This window comes from Thalassophryne amazonica, chromosome 5, assembly GCF_902500255.1.
Source record: "Thalassophryne amazonica chromosome 5, fThaAma1.1, whole genome shotgun sequence".
Lineage (NCBI taxonomy): Eukaryota > Metazoa > Chordata > Actinopteri > Batrachoidiformes > Batrachoididae > Thalassophryne > Thalassophryne amazonica.
Window position 1 is genome coordinate 77,458,374 of NC_047107.1, and position 20,834 is coordinate 77,479,207.

Sequence of the window (20,834 nt, forward strand, 5' to 3'; positions counted from 1 at the left end):
CCACCAGTGTCGACTGCTCTGACACACTGCACCTCGGCACTTTTTGGATGTGGGTTGATTCATCATTCGGATGCCATTTGGCCTCATTCGTGCTATGTGTGATGGGGATCTTAGTCAGGGAGGTGACAAAGAACCTGATGCCCACTCTGCTAGAGCTCCAGTATTCCTTTGTGGAGAGAGAAGAGCCTTCTAAAAGGACAACCATCTCTGCAGCAATCCACCAATAGACTGAGAAACAGTTTCTACCCAACCACTTTTAGAGCTATGAATGCCATTGCAATAAAAGGGCCATGTCATATGCCACACTGAAATAAGTCTAATATCTGTTAATGTGCAACATACACTGTCACTGTGAAATTTCCACAGTTTTGTACTTACTTTTCTCATTTTTAGATATAGTTTTTGCTACTACATACTCATTTTTTAACTTAGGTTTTGTACATACCTTTTTTTATTATGTTAAATTCATGTTTCTTTTCTTTTTCTTCCCTAGACCTTGCAAGTCTACATGTTGTTTATTTATTTATAGGTTTATATTTGTACTGAAAAAGGCTTACTTACAATGACAATCAATCAGGCCCTTTTTCATGTTGACATTATGGGATGTTGAGTAGAATTTTATAGGAAAAAATTAATTTACTCCAGTTTGGAATAAGTCTGTAACAACAAAATGTGGAAAAAGTGAAACTGTGAATACTTTGCCTGTGAATTGTGCCTGTGTTTATGGTTCAAATTACAGGGATCACTGGGAGGTCTGAATCCCCTTAATTAAGGTACCTCCCCTTCAAAAAACAGCTTATATATCCTTCTTTTATAATCATTACAACTGCAATATATGATTATTTCGATTGTGTAAGGTGTCCATGTGTGAATGATAATGTTAGCTAGTTTTAAACTTTTGCCTTAATTTACACTTTAAAGCTGTACAGCCTTTCAAATTTCACAAATGGGGTATGCATGCTAACATCAATAAAATGTCTTCTAAATTACTTCAGGTGTTATCTGGTTTCAAAAACAGAGTTTTTACATTTAGAAGTGGTTTTTTTGTCACTAACTTTAACAAAATATACAAGTAACATATCCATGCCCATATAAGCTGTTTCTGCATGTTTTCCACCATCTTGGATTATTTTGTTTGAGTGAGCAGTCATCTGATGTCATCATGCCTCTCTGCTCTGATTGGCTGTCGCCGTGTGCTTCCCAGCATCTTTTGCGTAAGTTAGATGAAGCCCACACGTGATCTATGACGTAGCTATCACAGACTGTATGGGTATTGAATGTAAAGCCGTCCGTTCGTCTGAATTTTTTTCTTTAAGTATTTTCATTAACAAGTATTTGTTAATGTTTTCCAGACAACATGAATTTTGATCAGGCAGTGTCATATTATGAATCCCCTGTTTAAAGGTGAATAAGTGCCAAAGAAGATTATTTTTATGACTTAAAACTTAAAAAAAATACCCCAAAGGCTGTACACTTTTAAGAGAAAATGAACATGGCCTGACCTAATATTTTTAGATTATGAACTGTGTTATTTACATTGAGTGAAAAGCCCCCCCCCCCCCCATTGTTTATGTTGCATGCTTTTGTTATCAATTGTAAAAAAAAAAAAAAATCCATGCATGGCATCTGCAGTACACAAACAGATGCAGGCCTAATGGATAAAAATTCAAGATGGTCGCAATTCTACAGATGTTACTGTACCATGAACACATCGATGATAATACAGTAGTTTGTCCACATAATTTTGGAGGCTGCCCCGTTCACTCACATTCATTTCTTCCAAAACAAATTTTACAAGTAAGGATTTCCACCATAGGTGGTTGGCAAAAAATGTGAAGTGATCCTTTAAGTGATGTGCATTACATATGTCACAGAAACCACTTCAGAGGACTTGGACATATTACTTTCACAGCCTTTGCAGTATCATGTCAGCTTTTTTTTTAGCCAGAGAGACGCAGTCATGCGCCTCCTCCTCCTCCTCAGTCCATTTACTCGAGCTTTACTTCCACTCGGCTGAATAGTAGTAGTAGTAAAATACACCGCCTGTCTATGTCCTCCTCTGCCTGCCTCCCCTCCCCTCACGACTCCCTCCTCCTCCTCCTCCTCCTCTGCATCTCTGGGCGGCAAGGGCGGCTTTGAGCATCATCCGCATCCAGCCCAGAATCCAGCGCGCTCCCAAACATCTTTTTTTTTTCACTGCGGCCTAAACTGACGCCAGATAACGCACGACGCCAGCTGACAGACAGAGAGAGGAGGGGGGTTAAAAACACACGCGCACGCACACAGGCTGAGAGCAAACGCACGGCGGCGTTGACATTGACGACGTAGCATGCAGCAGCTTTGATTTACCGACTGTGGCGCCCCGGCGGTCCGTCATCAAAGGCTGCGCTCGCGGCTCTGCGGCTCTTTGTAAGATGGAGGCGCGCGGAGCTCACAGCGCCGCTCCGCTCCCAAACATCCCGCCGTCCGAGCGCCGCTCCGCGGCCAGGCTGCCTTCGACCGCTGTCAGAGTCGGATGCTGATGATGGAGTCCGTCGGTAGATACGCGCATCAGCTGAGAGACACACACCCACTTCAGGCCCCGCCCCCTTTGGCTGCATGACACAACGCCCCCTTTTGGCATCGATCCAGCGCTCCCCCCCTCCCCCAAGGAAAAGCCTATAGTCACAGCTAGTCTCTTAAGTGGCGCAGGTTATGTTTTCACAGGTTTCAGCAGCCTGTTCGTAAGGCTCTTTGTCAGCTCCATACCTCAAAATGTAATGATGGATCCAGTGGTGGAAGATAATGAAGTGTATTTACTCAAGTACTGGACTATTACTGCATTATAATGATTGATTAATACTGAGTTATTTATATCATTACAGATGGGCGGTGTATTGGTTAACACTTTTGCCTCACAGTCAGAAGGTCCTGAGATCGCTTCCCACCTGTGTTGGGTTTGCATGTTCTCTCTGTGTTTGCGTGGGTTCCCTCCGGGTGCTCCGGCTTCCTCCTGATTCCAAAGACATGCAAGTTAGTTGAATTGGTGAATCCAAATTGAAGATCCAGAGGTGGGGGGAACAGCACTGTAGGGAAACACATGTGGCACAGGTCAGCACTGTTGCCTCACAGCAAGAAGGTCCTGGGATTGCCATACCTGCTTGGTGAAGTTTGCATGTTCTCCCTGTGTTTGAGTGGGTTCCCTCTGGGTGCTCTAGCTTCTTTCCACTTCCAAAGGTATGCAGGTTAGGTGAATTGGACGCTTTAAATTTACCATGTCCATGTGAATGTGTTTGTCTGTCTATATGTGGCCCTGCAATAGACTGGCGGTGTGTCAAGAGTGTACACCATCTCTTGTTCAGTGACTACTGGGATAGGCACCAGCTTCCCACAGCCCTTAATTGGAGTAAGAGGGTACAGAAAATAAATGATTATGTCTTAGACTTCATTTGTGTCAATCATTAATTAATGCAAGCAGTATGGTACTGTACATGCACCAGACAGGAACCAAGTGGAGGGGTTGAGAGGAGAAGACAGAGGCGAGACCAGTGACAGACAGGGACCAATTGGCGGTGGAGCCAAGGAGGCGTAACCCAGGCCAGCAACAGGGACAAACAGGAGGTGGCAGGGTGGAGGAGGTGAAGTCCCAGACAGCATCTGTAAACAGCAGACAGGTGATTGAGGATTGACATCTTTAAATGACTTTGACATTTCCTGTTGGTTGCGGTTGATGACTAAACTGTGGACCAGCGACTTCTGATTGAAGATACAGCTATTACTAATTAGCAGGTGCAAATGAAAGCATAAAACCAGAGTTTTCATGGTAGAATTTGCACTATGCTACATTTCTGTTTCCTTGTACAACAACAACAACTGTGGATTTACTTTGGAAGCATGCTGCTATTTTGGCTGTTCCTCTCCCATCCTGTAGGGGGCAACGTAGTTCTTTCCTCATCTGTATAGCAGCGTGGCAAAGAAGAGCAGGGAAGAAAAAAGTATGTTGAAAGTGAGCTGGAGGGAGAAAGTTAAATAAACTGGTATCAGAGAGAGAGAGAGAGAGAGAGAGAGAGAGAGAGAGAGAGAGAGAGAGAGAGAGAGAGAGAGAGAGAGAGAGAGAGAGAGAGAGAGACTCGAAAAAATGTACCCAAAAGTATGTTGACAGCACAGAAAAACCAATCAATATTATCATACATTTTCTGCATGCAATTTTTCTCCCCAAGGCACAGTTTTTAGTTCAGTCTTTCCTTTTTGAAGTTTTAAACCTTAATATTTACACCACATGATTAATATAACCTCCTCATCTGAAATTTCCTAAGAAACAAATCATCCGTCTCCAGTTTTCTGGAAAACCACCTAGCAAATTAAAGTTAGTTTGCCCTGACACTGAATTTTGTATGGAAAGAGATGCAAGTCAGCCCTTAGGATACGTTGCACAGAACTCAGTGATTTTTGTTCTCTGAATTAGGGTCAACTGGGGCATTTTTCCTGGACTTTAATGTCTTGCAGAACAAACTTTAGGGTTCCTGAAATGAGAAAAATACCGTTATTTCCCAGTAAAACCATTTCCTGGTATTCGTATTTCACCACCACCCCCTCCTACCCCCATCACACACCCCCCACTCCGGCTTCTGCTCACGTCACACTTTTCCCTTCTGCGGGGGCAGCGCGGTTTTAGCTGCTGCTGGTCCCTGATCCTCCCCCCAAGCTGACGGTGGCGCATCTCAGGGTTGCTGCGTGACATTCACCCACTTGCCTCAATTCAGATAATGGACTTCTTCAAATTTAGTGCACATAAACAATGTCAAATGTGTATGTGCTGTCTTTAATTCTGATGTGTGCCATTATTATGGTAAACAAGTAATAATTGTGGACTAATTGCTGTCTGAGGTAACTGGAGCGTAAACATAATTTCTCCACTGTGAGATCAATATAGTATATCTCATCTCATCTCTCATCTCATCTCATTTGGGAACTGAGGACACTAATTGTTGAAGCTTTGTAGGTGGAATTCTTTCCACTTCTTGTTTGATGTATGACTTCAGTTGTTCAACAGTCTCCGTTGTCGTATTTTGTGCTTCATAATGCACCACACATTTTCAATGGGCGACAGGTCTGGACTGCAGGCAGGCCAGTCTAGTACCCGCAGTGTTTTACAACATAGCCACGCTGTTGTAACACGTGCAGAATGTGGCTTGGCATTGTCTTGCTGAAATAAGGAGTGACATCCGTGAAAAAGACGTTACTTGGATGGCAGCATGTGTTGCTCGAAAACCTGGATGCACCTTTCAGCATTGATGGTGCCATCACAGATGTGTAAGTTGCCCATGCCATGGGCACTAACACACCCCCATACCATCACAGATGCTGGCTTTTGAATTTTGCTCTGGTAACAATCTGGATTGTCTTTTTCCTCTTTTGTCTGGAGGACACTACGTCCATGATTTCCAAAAACAATTTGAAATGAGGACTCATCAGACCACAGCACACTTTTCTACTTTGCGTCTGTCCATTTCAAATGAGTTCGGGCTCAGAGAAGGCGACGGCGTTTCTGGATGTTGTTGATGGCTTATGGCTTTCGCTTTGCATGGTAGAGTTTTAACTTGCACTTGTAGTGATTAACTGTGTTAACTGACAATGGTTTTCTGAAGTGTTCCTGATCCCACACGGTAAGATCCTTTACACAATGATGTCAGTTTTTAATGCAGTGCCGCCTGAGGGATCAAAGGTCACGGGCATTCAGTGTTGGTTTTTGGCCTTGCCGCTTACGTGTAGAAAGTTCTCCAGATTCTCTGAATCTTCTGATTATATTATGGACTGTAGATGATGAAATCCCTAAATTCCATGCAATTGAACATTGAGAAACATTGTTCTTAAACTGTTGGACTATTTTTTCACGTAGTTGTTCACAAAGTGGTGATCCTCACCCCATCTTTGCTTGTGAATGGCTGAGCCTTTTTGGGATGCTCCTTTTATACCCAATCATGACACTCACCTGTTTCCAGTTAGGTGTTGTTTGAGTATTCATCAACTTTCCCAGTCTTTTGTTGCCCCGTCCCAACGTTTTTGAAATGTGTTGCTGCATCCATTTCAAAATGAACAAATATATGCACAAAACAATAAAGTCTATCAGTTTGAACATTGTGTGAATGTTGTGTATTCAACTGAATAACAGTTGAAGAGGATTTTCAAATCTATCCTGTTTTTATTTAGATTTTACACAATGACCCAACTTCATTGGAATTGGGGTTGTAATTTGTGTCAACATTTGTTTGAAGGCATTGAATTGATTTTCTGCTTCAGGTGTCCACATGAGTTTGGCAGTGAGATTTCTATGTCCCTGGGTTTTTACCAAGTCCCTCAAAAGACGTGTATTGTCCACATAGGACGGAATGTAATTTCTGCTGTAACTGGTCAGTCCCAAAAACAACAGCATGTCTTTAACCATTTCTGTTTTTTTGTGATGCAGAATAGAAGTTAGCTGAGAAGCGGAGACAGCTGAGGCATTCTGGGAAATCACGCTACCCAAGAATGTAACACGTGGTCTACAGACTTGGAGTTTTTCTTTGCTGACTTTAAAGCCACATTGATGTAATTTTAAAAGAAGAGTTTCTGTCGCCTTTAGGCAAGACTTGTCATCAGAAGCAGCCAGCAAGACACATACTGAATCAACAAAGTGTCCTTTGGTAACTCAATGTCTTTGAGGAGTTGTTTCAAAGCATAATTGAACAGACCAGGGGAAAGAACAAAACCTTGAGGCATGGACGTGTACCTGTATTGTTGTCCATCAAATGTGAAGGCAAAGATATCTCTTAAATGTTCTGCTAATGGAATGTAGAAAAAAGCATTTGCCAGATCCATAACTGTAAAAAAACTTGTGGAGTCATGAAGCTCAATGCCATGTATGGATTTGGCACAGGCAAACAAGTGGTAGCCACCACAGCATTGATTTGCCATAAATTATGTACCATATGATACTTATCAGAATTGGACTTGGGGACAGGCAAAATAGGTGTGTTCCAGGAGGAGGAACATGGTTCCAAAACACCTGAACTTAAAAGTCCCTGTATTGTTACAGAGATTCCATCATGGGCCAGTGGGGACATAGGATACTGAGCACACCAAATCAGTAAAGTAGGAGCTAATTCAAAGGTAATAGGTGGTATTGGACACCGTCCTACATCTGTTGAGTCCTCGGACCACAGACTCTATGGTAAGGAGGCCAACAAAATGGGAGTGTGTTCATGGTCAGTCTGTTCTGCACCATGATGTCTTTCCAAAAACTATTTTTCCAAGGTCACCACATCACGAGTGTGGTGGCAGATTTTGTAATCTTTCTGAGAAGGAGAGTACATCATTTGAGGCCATTCTGTAATTTGCCAATCTGTTGTTAAAAGAAGATGTTTAGTCATAGGGCCTAATTCTTTTGCCCGATGGCCAGGATGTAAAGCCAGCGAGACATGGGGGGGATGAGATGTCTTGCAGTACAAACTATTGCATCTGATCCTCAGTAAAATCCACTGCTGCTACCACTCCCTCAGGACCAATGAGCAAACCTGGGGAAGTGATGTGCCAATGCACTCCCTCAGCCTGCTCAACAAAAGCATCATCACACACGAAATCAGGTTGTCGTGTATAATTTAGGGTGACATGAAAAGGGTCAGGAGGAGCGGCATACGGTTGAAGGGTATTGATCCAAGGTTTCCATTCCAAGAGCAAAGACAAAAGTCCTCCTGTTTGCTGTGTCTCAGGTTCCAGCAAATGCCAACAGATCTCAGCATGTTCAGATGGGGCTGAAGGTGTCACGTCAGGAAGCAGCAGCATCTGGTGATGTAAACCATCACTTGACCCGAAGGAAACCGGACCTAGGTCCCCTCGGGTAAACAGCAAACTTCCTCACCACATCTGGACAAAATGTCTCTGCCAAGTAAGTTCACTGGACAATTTGGTGAAATCAGGAACTGATGATGAAAACTTTGTGGTCCCAAAGTAGTGCAAAAGAGGAACGTGAGTGGCAGTGCCTCTTTTTTCCTAGAAAATCCCATCACGGATACTCTCTCATCAGACTGGAAAAACTGGTGACCATTTATTCACAGTTGAAAAGGTAGCTCCAGTATCTACCACTAACGGTAATGCAACAGTGTCCACAGTCATTGACAGCAGGGGAGCGGCCATTCCCCCCTGCTCAGGATTCTCTGGGCCCCATCAATAAATCTGTTCTCCATTTTGGAGCCAGAACTGTCCAGGCATCTGTGGTGGAGGATGAGGTTGTGTGGGGGCGGTTGGTTGTGGTAGTTGTTGTTGACCAGCTGCCACAAGAGGGCAATGTTACTTCTTTTGTTCTTTTTTTCTAATCTTTCTTTTATACTCCCCTCAAATAAAATGAGGTAAATAAGTTCCACAAATCAATAAATGATCTTGGATCAGACATTCTCTCAACACAAAAAATAATATACACATGTGAAGGAGGAGTCTATTGGTCCCAATGCCCTGATTAGGAGACCTTACCGGCAAGCTTCTACCAAGACTCTATTTGGTCTGGGCGGCTGGAAACTGGGGGTCCTATCCCAGTCTCACAATCAGTTTTAAATAAAACTCGACTTCACACCACAACCACCCAAATCTAACTCCCCACAGACAGTTCTGTCAGAACGCTTCATTATAAATCCGTTGAGTTACAGTCGTGTTCAAAATAATAGTAGTGCTATGTGACTAAAAAGATTAATCCAGGTTTTGAGTATATTTCTTATTATTACATGGGAAACAAGGTACCAGTAGATTCAGTAGATTCTCACAAATCCAACAAGACCAAGCATTCATGATATGCACACTCTTAAGGCTATGAAATTGGGCTATTAGTAAAAAAAGTAGAAAAGGGGGTGTTCACAATAATAGTAGTGTGGCAGTCAGTCAGTGAGTTCGTCAATTTTGTGGAACAAACAGGTGTGAATCATGTGTCCCCTATTTAAGGATGAAGCCAGCACCTGTTGAACATGCTTTTCTCTTTGAAAGTCTGAGGAAAATGGGACGTTCAAGACATTGTTCAGAAGAATAGTGGAGTTTGATTAAAAAGTTGATTGGAGAGGGGAAAACGTATATGCAGGTGCAAAAAATTATAGGCTGTTCATCTACAAAAAAACCAAAAACAAAAAAACAGAGACGTGTGGAAGAAAATGGAAAACAACCATCAAAATGGATAGAAGAATAACCAGAATGGCAAAGGCTCACCCATTGATCAGCTCCAGGATGATCAAAGACAGTCTGGAGTTACCTGTAAGTGCTGTGACAGTTAGAAGACGCCTGTGTGAAGCAAATTTATTTGCAAGAATCCCCCACAAAGTCCCTCTGTTAAATAAAAGACGTGCAGAAGAGGTTACAGTTTGCCAAAGAACACATCAACTGGCCTAAAGAGAAATGGAGGAATATTTTGTGGACTGATGAGAGTAAAATTGTTCTTTTTGGGTCCAAGGGCCGCAGACAGTTTGTGAGACGACCCCCAAACTCTGAATTCAAGCCACAGTTCACAGTGAAGACAGTGAAGCATGGTGGTGCAAGCATCATGATATGGGCATGTTTCTCCTACTATGGTGTTGGGCCTATATATCGCATACCAGGTATCATGGATCAGTTTGGATATGTCAAAATACTTGAAGAGGTCATGTTGCCTTATGCTGAAGAGGACATTCCCTTGAAAATGGGTGTTTCAACAAGACAGTGACCCCAAGCACACTAGTAAATGAGCAAAATCTTGGTTCCAAACCAACAAAATTAATGTCTCGCAGATGTGAAGAAATCATGAAAAACTGTGGTTATACAACTAAATACTAGTTTAGTGAATCACAGAATTGCTAAAAAAGCAATTTGAACATAATAGTTTTGAGTTTGTAGCGTCAACAGCAGATGCTACTATTATTGTGAACACCCCCTTTTCTACGTTTTTTTTTTACAAATAGCCCAATTTCATAGCCTCAAGAGTGTGCATCATGAATGCTTGGTCTTGTTGGATTTGTGAGAATTCTAATTAATCTACTGGTACCTTGTTTCTCATGTAACAATAAGAAATATACTCAAAACCTGGATTAATCTTTTTAGTCACATAGCACTACTATTATTCTGAACACTACTGTACCTGACAGAAAAGAACCAGCCCACACTTCCTTCCCCAAAACACTTATCACTTGATTAGATAAACTGCTGCACCAACAGATTTCCTTTAGGCCTTTTTTCTCTTAAATCTTTGTTTGAGCTGCCTTCACATTATTAGCTGAAGTGACTTGATTCTGACCTATTTTGTGTAAATTACAAGATATATGTACTTAATCTACTTTTATTAACCCTACCACATTGTTGTTCAAGAAAATATATAATTAATTTAACAAAATATACAATTAATTAATAGAGCAGTGCAGATTTGACAGCGCAGATTTGACAGCCGGTCCCGTTGTGCAGTATATACACAGCATAACTTCACATGGAAAAATGGTGTACTCTTTTGTTTTTGGCTGCAATCACCGAAGCAGTCACGAAAAGTGGTTTTTTTTTTTTTTGGTACCCAGTAAAGAAGGGAAGACGAAGCAAATGGGAGATGTCGCGTGGGTAAGTGTTATCCTACACAGCTAACCAGAGTAGCTCCATTCTCTCGCCTGCAAAACCACCTTGATACATTTGTGCTCCGGGTCATAAACAAGCCGCAACACATGTCCACTTTCCCACCACACTGTCACTTTATCTTTGCATTTTCACTTTGTTTGCATGTAATTTGCCCAAAAAACCCACAGCAAATGCTATGTTTTTGTCCCTGGAAGGATAACCCCAATTCCAATGAAGTTGGGATGCTGTGTGAAATGTAAATAAAAACAGAATACAATGATTTGCAAATCCTCTTCAACCTATATTCAGTTGAATACACCAAAAAGACAAGATCTGTAATGTTCAAACTGATAGTGTTGTGTGGGCCACTGAAGAGGAGGTACTGCTGGCCCACCACCAGAGGGCGCCCTGCCTGAAGTGCGGGCTTCAGGCACGAGAGGGCGCTGCCGCCTCACGGGAACAGCCGGGAGTGAGAGCTGTCACTCATCAACTCATGACAGCTGTCACCTATCTCCACATCATCAACCACTCCATAAAAGCCGGACGACATCTCCACCCCGCTGCCGAGATATCGCCTACCATTGGAGGTAATTTCCTCAGCCTTAATCTGTGCCGTATCGCATGTAATCGTTGTCTGATTCTCTACAGGAGTTCCTGGTAGCTTGTGTCAGCTGGAGGCTGAGCTGGTCACGGACGACAGGGTGACAAGCCGCACCCTTCCTGACCCGTGAAGACAAGTGTCTGTATCAGATCTGTAGAAAGACTGTGTTCATATTTGCAGAGGTGGAGGTGTAATTCCCACCTGCATTATCTGAACTGTGTGCGAGGAGTGGCCACCTGGGGACTCCGGACTTGGCGGCTCCAGTATCCTCCGGGTTCGGTGGCAGTGGAAATTGTGTGGGATCCGGCTCTTCTCTGGACAGACGTCTCCTATCCTCGAGCCTGGCCACACGTCACCTTTGTACATTTGACTGTAATCCAAATTCTGCATTTGTCTGTATTTCGTTGTGGACATTTCACAACAGTAAAGTGTTGTATTTTTGGCTCATCTATTGTCTGTTCATTTACGCCCCCTGTTGTGGGTCCGTGTCACTACACTTTCCCAACAGGATATCTCGGCCAACGTCATGGATTCCGAGGGGCATCAACCATCGAGTGAACAACCAATGGAAGAGCAAGGTGCACAGGCACCAGCAGGAGGCGTGGTAGGTGAGTTATAGCAAATCCTCACCGCCTTCACTGCTCGGTTAGATTTAATGACCGAACAGAACGTCATACTCAGTCGTAGGATGGAGGCTCTCACCGCTCAGGTGGAAGCGCGTGCACAGGGTACGGCTGCAGCTCCTCCTCCTGCTGTCCTGGTGCCAAATACAGACATTCCACTGGTCATTCAACGAACCCCCCCACCATCCCCTGAAGCATTCATAAGTCCCCCGGAACCGTACGGAGGCTGTGTGGAGATGTGCACTGACTGCTTAATGCAGTGTTCGCTCGTCTTTGCACAGTGTCCTGTCATGTACGTGTCAGAATCCAGCCGGGTGGCTTATGTGATCAATTTGCTTCGAGGTGAGGCACGCGTCTGGGCTACGGCGCTTTAGGAGCAGAATTCATGGCTCCTAACGACATATTCTGCATTTGTGAGGGAGTTCACAACAGTTTTTGATCACCCAAACAGAGGCGAGACCGCTTCAACAGTGCTGCTGTCTATGAGACAGGGGCGTCGGAGTGCAGCCGAGTATGCGGTCGACTTCCGCATCGCGGCTGCGAGGTCGGGCTGGAATACTGCTGCACTCTGCGCCGCCTTCGTAAACGGACTGTCGTCGGTCCTGAAGGAGCATCTGGTGGCTAAGGATGAGCTGCGGGATTTGGACAGGCTTATCGATCTAGTTATACGATTGGACAATCGGTTAGAAGAACGCCGTCGGGAGTGAGACGAAGGACGTGGCCGGGCACGCGCCGTCCCTCTCCCTTCCGGGTCCGAAAAAGTTCTGCCCTCCCCACGCTCCACAGCCTTAGCGCTCCGTGTGACAACAGCTCCCCCTGCTGATGATGCTATGGACACGAGCAGGGCTAAATTTAGAGCTTCCAATAGACAGAGGAGGCTGGCCCGCGGGGAGTGCTTTATCTGCAGCTCGAGCGATCATCAGCAGAGAGACTGCCCCAAACGGTTAAACACCAATGCCTGCTCTTAGAAACTGGGCTAAGAGTGGGAAATTCACGTGGGACACACACGCATTTCTGCACGGCTCCCAGTTATGATCCTGAGTGGGGATCTAACCCTTCAAGCCCCAGCACTGGTGGACACGGGGTCGGAAGGGAATCTGCTGGACAGCAGATGGGCAAGGGAAGTAAGGCTCCCTCTAGTGGCACTCCCTTCACCACTGAAGGTACGGGCACTGGATGGCACTCTTCTTCCCTTAATTACACACAAGACACAACCAGTGACTCTGGTAGTGTCTGGGAATCATCGGGAGGAGATAGAGTTTTATGTAACTCCTTCTACCTCCCGCGTAATTTTGGGCTTCCCATGGATGATAAAACACAATCCCCGGATTGATTGGCCGTCTGGGGTTGTGGCTCAGTGGAGCGAAACCTGCCACCGGGAGTGTTTAGGATCCTCTGTCCCCCCCGGTTTGACTGCTAACGAGGAGGTTAAAGTCCCCCCCAATCTGACGGCGGTGCCTGAAGAGTACCACGATCTTGCTGACGTTTTCAGCAAAGATCTGGCACTCACTCTTCCCCCTCACCAGCTGTACGATTGTGCCATTGATTTGATCCCGGGCGTTGAGTACCCGTCCAGCAGGCTGTACAACCTCTCACGTCCTGAACGCGAATCAATGGAGACCTACATCCGGGACTCGTTAGCTGCTGGGCTGATCCGGAACTCCACCTCCCCGATGGGTGCCGGTTTCTTTTTTGTGGGCAAGGAAGACGGTGGACTCCGTCCATGCATTGATTACAGAGGGCTGAACGAGATCACGGTTCGCAACCGATACCCTCTGCCCCTGTTAGATTCAGTGTTCACACCCCTGCATGGAGCCCAAATCTTCACCAAACTTGATCTTAGGAACGCGTATCACCTGGTTCGGATCCGGAAGGGAGACAGGGGAAGAAGGCATTCAACACCCCGTTAGGTCATTTTGAGTACCTGGTCATGCCGTTCGGCCTCACTAACGCCCCCGCGACATTTCAGGCTTTGGTAAATGACGTCTTGCGGGACTTCCTGCACCGATTCGTCTTCGTGTATCTAGATGATATACTCATCTTTTCCCCGGATCCTGAGACCCATGTCCAGCATGTACGTCAGGTCCTGCAGCGGTTGTTGGAGAACCGGCTGTTTGTGAAGGGCGAGAAGTGCAAGTTTCACCGCACTTCTTTGTCCTTCCTGGGGTTTATCATCTCCTCCAACTCCGTCGCCCCTGATCCAGCCAAGGTTGCGGCGGTGAGAGATTGGCCCCAACCCACATGCCATAGGAAGCTGCAACAGTTCCTCGGCTTTTCAGACTTTTATAGGAGGTTCATTAAGAGCTATAGTCAGGTAGTTAGTCCCCTGACAGCCCTGACCTCCTCTAAAGTCCCCTTCACCTGGTTGGATCGGTGTGAGGCCGCGTTTCGGGAGTTGAAACGTCGGTTTTTGACTGCACCAGTTCTGGTGCAGCCCGATCCTAGCCGCCAGTTTGTGGTTGAAGTGGATGCCTCTGACTCAGGGATAGGAGCCGTGCTGTCCCAGAGCGGGGAGTCCGACAAGGTTCTCCACCCATGTGCCTATTTTTCACGCAGGTTGACCCCGGCTGAACGGAACTATGACGTGGGCAATCAGGAACTCCTCGCGGTGAAAGAGGCTCTTGAGGAGTGGAGACATCTGTTGGAGGGAGCTGCGGTACCATTCACGGTTTTCACGGATCATCGGAACCTGGAGTATATCAGGACCGCCAAGCGGCTGAACCTCAGGCAAGCCCGCTGGTCATTGTTCTTCGGGCGTTTTGACTTCCGGATCACCTACCGCCCCGGGACCAAGAATCAAAGATCGGACGCCTTGTCCCGGGTTCACGAAGACGAAGTCAAAACGGAGCTGTCGGATCCGCCGGAGTCCATCATTCCTGAGTCCACTATCATGGCCACCCTCACCTGGGACGTGGAGAAGACCGTCCGGGAGGCCCTGGCACAGAGCCCTGACCCAGGAACGGGCCCAAAGAACCGCCTCTACATCCCACCAGAGGCCAGAGCTGCAGTCCTGGACTTCTGTCACGGTTCCAAGCTCTCCTGTCACCCAGGGGTGCGAAGGACCGTGGCAGTGGTCCGGCAGCACTTCTGGTGGGCGTCTATGGAAACCGACGTCCGGGATTATGTCCAGGCCTGTACCATCTGCGCCAGGGGCAAGGCCGATCATCACAGAGCACAAGGACTCCTCCAGCCATTACCTGTGCCTCATCACTCCTGGACGTCCGTCGAAAGGGCCGGGGGTTCCAGTACTTGGTGGACTGGGAGGGGTATGGACCTGAGGAACGCTCCTGGGTGAAGAGGAGCTTCATCCTGGACCCGGCCCTCCTGGCCGACTTCTACACACGACACCCTGACAAGCCTGGTCGGGCGCCAGGAGGCGCCCGTTGAGGGTGGGGTCCTGTTGTGTGGGCCGCTGAAGAGGAGGTACTGCTGGCCCACCACCAGAGGGCGCCCTGCCTGAAGTGCGGGCTTCAGGCACGAGAGGGCGCTGCCACCTCACGGGAACAGCCGGGAGTGACAGCTGTCACTCATCAACTCATGACAGCTGTCACCTATCTCCACATCATCAACCACTCCATAAAAGCCGGACGACATCTCCACCCCGCTGCCGAGATATCGCCTACCATTGGAGGTAATTTCCTCAGCCTTAATCTGTGCCGTATCGCACGTAATTGTTGTCTGATTCTCTACAGGCGTTCCTGGTAGCTTGTGTCAGCTGGAGGCTGAGCTGGTCACGGACGACAGGGTGACAAGCCGCACCCTTCCCGACCCATGAAGACAAGCGTCTGTATCAGATCTGTAGAAAGACTGTGTTCGTATTTGCGGAGGTGGAGGTGTAATTCCCACCTGCATTATCTGAACTGTGTGCGAGGAGTTGCTGAGTGTCACCACACTCACCTCGTTTTCTGTTTTTGTTTCCTGCCAGCAGTACCAGATCCGACAGCCGGAGACGGTGGCCACCTGGGGACTCCGGACTTGGCGGCTCCAGTATCCTCCGGGTTTGGTGGCAGTGGAAATCGTGTGGGATCAAATTCTGCATTTGTCTGTATTTCGTTGTGCACATTTCACAACAGTAAAGTGTTGTATTTTTGGCTCATCTATTGTCCGTTCATTTACGCCCCCTGTCGTGGGTCCGTGTCACTACACTTTCCCAACAGATAGCCTTTTTTGTTTTTGTGAAAATATTTGCTCATTTTGAAATGGATGCCTGTAACACATTTAAATAAACTGGGACAGGGGAAACAAAATACTGGGAAAGTTGATGAATACTCAAAGAACACCTGTTTGGAACATTCCACAGGTGAACAGGTTAATTTGGAAACAGGTGAGTGTGATGATTGGATATAAAAGGAGCATCCCCAAAAGGCTCAGCCATTCACAAGCAAAGATGGGGCGAGGATCACCACTTTGTGAACAGGTGCGTGAAAAAATAGTCCAACAGTTTAAGAACAAGGTTTCTCAATGTTCAATTGCAAGAAATTTAGGAATTCCATCATCTACAGTCCATAATATAATCAGAAGGCTCAGAGAATCTGGAGAACTTTCTACACATAAGTGGCAAGGCCGAAAACCAACATTGCCCGTGACCTTCGATCCCTCAGGTGGCACTGCATGAAAAACCGATATCATTGTGTAAAGGATCTTACCGTGTGGGCTCACGAACACTTCAGAAAACCATTGTCAGTTAACACAGTTCGTCGCTACATCTACATGTGCAAGCTAAAACTCTACCATGCAAAGTGAAAGCCATACATCAACAACATCCACAAATGCCAGTGCCTTCTCTGGGCCCAAGCTCATTTGAAATGGACAAATGCAAAGTAGAAAAGTTTGTTGTGGTCTGATGAGTCCACATTTCAAATTGTTTTTGGAAATCATGAACATCCTGTCCTCCGGACAAAAGAGGAAAAAGACCATCTAGATTGTTACCAGTGCAAAGTTCAAAAGCCAGCATCTGTGATGGTATGGGGGTGCGTTAATGCCCATGGCATGGACAACTTACACATCTGTGATGGTTACATCCAGGTGCTGCCATCCAAGCAATGTCTTTTTCAGAGACGTCCCTCCTTATTTCAGCAAGACGATGCCAAGCCATATTCTGCACATGTTACAACAGCGTGGCTTCGTAGTAAAAGAGTGCAGGTACTGGAATGGCCTGCCTGCAGTCCAGACCTGTCGCCCATTGAAAATGTGTGGCACATTATGAAGTGCAAAATAGACAACAGAGACCCCAGACTGTTAAACAACTGAAGTCGTACATCAAGCAAGAATGGGATAGAATTCCACCTACAAAGCTTCAGCAATTAGTGTCCTCAGTTCCCAAATGCTTATTGAGTGTAGTTAGAAGGAACGGTCTTGTAACACAGTGGTAAACATACCACTGTCCCAGCTTTTTTGAAACATGTTGCAGGCATCCATTTCAAAATGAGCAAATATTTGCACAAAACAATAAAGTTTATCAGTTTGAACATTAAATATCTTGTCTTTGTGGTGTATTCAATTGAATATAGGTTGAAAAGGATTTGCAAATCATTGTATTCTGTTTTTATTTACATTTTACACAATGTCCCAACTTCATTGGAATTCGTGTTGTAGATAAATTACTTCATATGTGTCATATTTTACCCCTTTAGCCCCTGCCCTCAAATGAGACTGCATTGCCCAGTTGTATTGTATTTTACAGTATGTTCTGTTTAATATGAATGAATGAATGAATGAATTTATTCGGCACACACAGATCCAAAACAAGAAACTTACAAAGAATGAAAACAATCCAACAATGCACCCATGCGCCCAAAAGGATGTAGGCAGAAGCAAAAGCTTGTAAATGCCCACCCCTTTAACCAAAAAATAAAAATTATACATATGTATATAAAATTATACATATACCCATCATAACTAATACAAAGTATGAATTAATCCCTGAACTAAAATTTTAAAAAGACAAACGTGCAAACAGCAGTGCACCAAAAACAAAACAAAATTAATAACCCTAATTCATCATGCTATAACAAGTAATCAAATAATTTTTGTAGACCCTTTTAAAGCCAACCAAATTACCAAATGATTTTATGTTATCTGGGCAATTATTCCAAATGTTAACACCTCTAACAGAAACACAATGACTTTTTACAGTAGTTTGAATTTTTGATTTCTGAAATAATAATGTTCCTCACAAATTATAACTGGAGTCACTCATTTTAAACTGATCCTGGACATCCATCCATCCATCCATCCATCCATCCATTTTTTTCCGCTTTATCCGGAGTCAGGTCGTGGGGACAGCAGCTCAAGCAAAGCCGGCAAGCCCTTCCGATCCACACACACCTTGATGGATGGATGTATTGTGATATAATCAATCAAGTCCCAAAATCTTAAAATATGAAAACAGACAAACAATGGATTCGTTAGCTCACGATATGGTTTCTTACTAACAATTCTTATAGATTTCTTTTGAAGTAAAAATATAGGATTTGTATTAGTTTTGTAGGTGGTTCCCCAAACCTCAACATAGTAGGTCATGTACAGAACAAGTAATGAATAAGGTAACTAATGAGTGCTGGGGGAGGACATCTTATGCATTATACAAAATGGCAATGACTTTTGACAGTTTAGCTTTAACATAACTTATATGTGTTTTCCAACTTCGTTTATTGTCAATAAAGACCCCAAGATATTTAGTTTTGTTTGCAAGTTCAATTTCAATATCGTGTACCAGTTGGGCTTATTTCCAAATATGATACACTTTGTTTTACCAAAGTGAAGCAACAATTTGTTTGAATCAAACCATTCTTTAAACTTCTGTAGTTCCCTCGCCATCATGTCCAGAACCTGTCCCAAATGATCCCCACTACAAAACACAGTTGTGTCATCAGCAAATAAAATACAACTCACAAACTTAGAAACTAAATATGGACTGCATTTATAGTGCTTTTCTGTCTGCATCAGACATTCAAAGCGCTTTACACATCAATGCCTCACATTCACCTCACTGTGAGGCTGCTGCCATGCAAGGTGCTCACTACACACCGGGAGCAACTAAGGGATTAAGAACCTTGCCGAAGGGCCCTTAGTGATTTTCCAGTCAGGCTGGGATTTTAACAGATGATCCTCTTGTCTCAAGCCCAATGCTTAACCACTACATCATCACCTCCCCTAAACATATGTCATTAATGTATAAAAGAAACAACAAAGGCCCAAGGAATATAAAACAACCTTGGTATGTGGGACAGAACTAGATTAAGTAAATATAGCAGGGCACGTTCATTCAAATGTGCAATTCATGGATGTTTTGTCTCAGAGTTATATTGTAGCCTGCGGTTTTTTATGTCTCGCCCGGGGAGTAATTCAGTGTAGAACCACCACTGTACACTAGAAACAAAGACAGAAGCTGATCTTTTGATCTCGTGAGCTACAGTGGGGCCAAAAAGTATTTCGTTAGCCCCTGATTGTGCAAGTTCTCCCACATAGAAAGATGAGAGACGTCTGTAATTTTTATCATAGGTACACTTCAGCTATTAGAGACCAAATGAGAAAAAAAAATCCAGGAAATCACAGTGTAGGATTTTTAAAGAATTTATTTGTAAATTATGGTGGAAAATAAGTATTTGGTCACCCACAAACAAGAAAGATTTCTGGCTCTCACAGACCTGTAACTTTTTCTTTAAGAAGCTCTTCTGTCCTCCACCTGTTACCTGTATTAATGGCACCTGTTTGAACTCGTTATCTGTATAAAAGACACCTATCCACAGCCTCAAACAGTCAGACTCCAAACTCAACCATGGCCAAGATCAAAGAGCTGTTGAAGGACACCAGAAAGAAAATTGTAGTCCTGCACCAGGCTGGGAAGAGTGAATCTACAATCTGCAAGCACATTGGTGTGAATAAATCAACTGTGGGAGCAATTGTAAGAAAATGGAAGACTCATCCCGTGGGGTCAAAATGATCATGAAAATGGTGAGCAAAAATCCCAGAACTACACAGAGGGACCTGATGAATAACCTGCAGAAAGCTGGGACCAATGTAATAAAGGCTACACACTATGCAGAGAGGGACTCAAATCCTGCAGTGCCAGGCGTGTCCCCCTGCTTAAGCCAGTACATGTCTAGGCCCATCTGAAATTTGCCAGAGAGCATATGGACGATCCAGAAGAGGATTGGGAGAATATCATCTGGTCAGATGAAACCAAAATAGAACTTTTTAGTAAAAACTCAACTCGTGTTTGGAGGAGGACGAATGCTGAGTTGCATCCCAAGAACACCATGTCTACTGTGAAGCATGGGGGTGGAAACATCATGCTTTGGGGCTGTTTTTCTGCTAAGGGGACAGGACGACTGATCCGTGTTAAGGGAAGAATAAACGTGGCCATGAATCATGAGATTTTAAGGCAAAATCTCCTTCCATCAGTGAGAGCATTGAAGATGCAACGTCGCTGGGTCTTCCAGCATGACAATGATCCCAAACACACCGCTCGGGCAACGAAGGAGTGGCTCTGTAAAACGCATTTCAAGATCCTGGAGTGGCCAAACCAGTCTCCAGATGTCAACCCCATAGAAAATTGGTTGACGGAGCTGAAATTCCGTGTTGCCCATTGACAGCCCCAAAACATCACTGCTCTAGAGGAGATCTGCATGGAGGAATGGGCCAAAATACCAGCCACAGTGTGTGCAAACTTGGTGAAGACTTACAGGAAACGTTTGACCTCTGTCATTGCCAACAAAGATTATGTTACAAAGTATTGAGTTGAACTTTTGTTATTGACCAAATACTTATTTACTTATTTATAATTTACAAATAAATTCTTTAAAAATCCTACAATGTGATTTCCTGGATTTTTTTTTTTTCATTTTGTCTGTCATAGTTAAAGTGTACCTATGATGAAAATTACAGACCTCTCTCATAGGAGAACTTGCACAATCAGGGGCTGACTAAATACCTTTTGGCCCCACTATACATAGCAGTCATACAGCAATGGCTGACCATGTCAGCAAGGAATAAATACAAGAATCACATGCTTCTGTTCAAGAATTTGTCTCAAATCAAAC

The 20,834-nt window shown here is 44.6% G+C and overlaps 1 long non-coding RNA gene across 1 annotated transcript; it reads right to left on the minus strand.

The window, feature by feature from the left end:
• Nucleotides 1-7,523: 7,523 nt before the first annotated feature.
• Nucleotides 7,524-12,261, minus strand: LOC117509820. Its single transcript, XR_004560542.1, has 3 exons — nt 12,251-12,261; nt 10,131-10,133; nt 7,524-7,749 (listed from the first exon to the last, which is right to left on the minus strand). It is a non-coding gene; the product is annotated as an uncharacterized LOC117509820 (long non-coding RNA).
• Between the last annotated feature and the right edge of the window lie 8,573 nt (nt 12,262-20,834).